This window comes from Brassica oleracea, unplaced genomic scaffold (assembly GCF_000695525.1).
Source record: "Brassica oleracea var. oleracea cultivar TO1000 unplaced genomic scaffold, BOL UnpScaffold03071, whole genome shotgun sequence".
Taxonomy (NCBI): Eukaryota; Viridiplantae; Streptophyta; class Magnoliopsida; order Brassicales; family Brassicaceae; genus Brassica; species Brassica oleracea.
In genome coordinates, this window is record NW_013619597.1 from 1 (window position 1) to 1,323 (window position 1,323).

The following is a 1,323-nucleotide window of genomic DNA, read 5'->3' on the forward strand; positions in this document are numbered from 1 at the left end:
TTTGGATCATTAGCTTTGTAGATTTCTTTCTTGGGGTGAGATCATCTTTGAGCACCTTAGCTGAAATATGGTTGAAACAGTTATTTTTACATACATAAACACGAAGCACCAAAGAAAGAAATTAATGAAACAATCTGTTCATACCAAGTTCTTTGATGATGTCCATGATGTAGCCTGCAGAGTAACAACAATCCTCTAATAAGGTCATCTAGATATAAAGGAAAATCAGTGTTTGCATAGATATTAGTATACAACCAACTCTAATCAGCGTTTAGGAAATGCAGGATCTTTCATATAATTATAAGTTTGCTCAGGAGAATCCCATTTCGTTCTATTCCACACATCTCAAGTAGTTTAGTTTGTGGAACATTAAAGGTTGGAAAATTAACTCACGGTACTAAAGTCCGTCCACCCTCTTCAAGATCTAAACGATTACAATTTTCAGCACTTTATTACTTGCCCTTTTCTTTGTCTTTCCCTTTTACAGCACTCTGCACTTCTAGCAGAGGCCCATATTGTTAGGATGCTCTGACATTCGGTTCTTCTCAGGCGTCCATTCCAAAGATTAGACCTGTGAAGCCACACATGTTAAAGTCACAAAGTTAGGATTTTTACCAAATCTTCAAACATGAAAACTCTTCAAAAATTCAATCGTAAAAGAAATAAAAGCTGTTCTAATAAGAAACAATCCCAAACCACTTGGACTGGTAAGACAAAGAAGAAGGGAAGCACAAACCATCTGTATCAAGGAGCTATGGTGTGAACACTGAACCAGTCTTGAGACAGTCCTAAAAGCGGCGGCGAGACGGTGAACATTTACGATGGTTGGCGTGAGGGTCGACTGAAATTTGTGAAAAGAGAGCATAATCAACAAACGGCCTCAAAATTAATAACCCAAAAGAGATTCATAGAAGGTATGGGGATAAAACTTGAAGCTCATGAATGTGAACAACGAATCACGAAAAATATGATCATAAGATTAAAGATCGGAAAAACCTTCGAATCAAGCTTCCTAGAATCGGAGCAAACACAGCTCGACACCGGAAAAACAGGTGAATTAGCCATTATATATTGCAAATATCGTGTTTATTGAGGATTTTCATGAACTGATGTTCTATGGGTATAGGAGTACCTTTTTATAGATTGAGAAACACCGTCTTGAAGAGATAAGGATCATTGAATGTGGGATTAAACACGATGTTACAGCTCCGACTTCCGACGGTTTCAACCATGGACAGAAGCTCAGGCGTCATGTGCAGGAATGGAGAGACGATGAACAAATCTAGCAATTAGGGTTTGACGATCCTCTCGGGCCGGATACGC

General features: G+C 38.6%; 1 long non-coding RNA gene across 2 annotated transcripts; it reads right to left on the bottom strand.

Annotated features, from left to right (window-relative positions):
* On the bottom strand, window positions 1–1,317 carry LOC106321800. 2 transcript variants are annotated; one of them, XR_001266138.1, is made up of 6 exons: window positions 1,133–1,317; window positions 997–1,033; window positions 737–841; window positions 394–571; window positions 145–174; window positions 1–60 (listed from the first exon to the last, which is right to left on the bottom strand). It is a non-coding gene; the product is annotated as an uncharacterized LOC106321800 (long non-coding RNA). The 2 variants fall into 2 exon arrangements; XR_001266137.1 differs by having other exon boundaries at window positions 997–1,317.
* Between the last annotated feature and the right edge of the window lie 6 nt (window positions 1,318–1,323).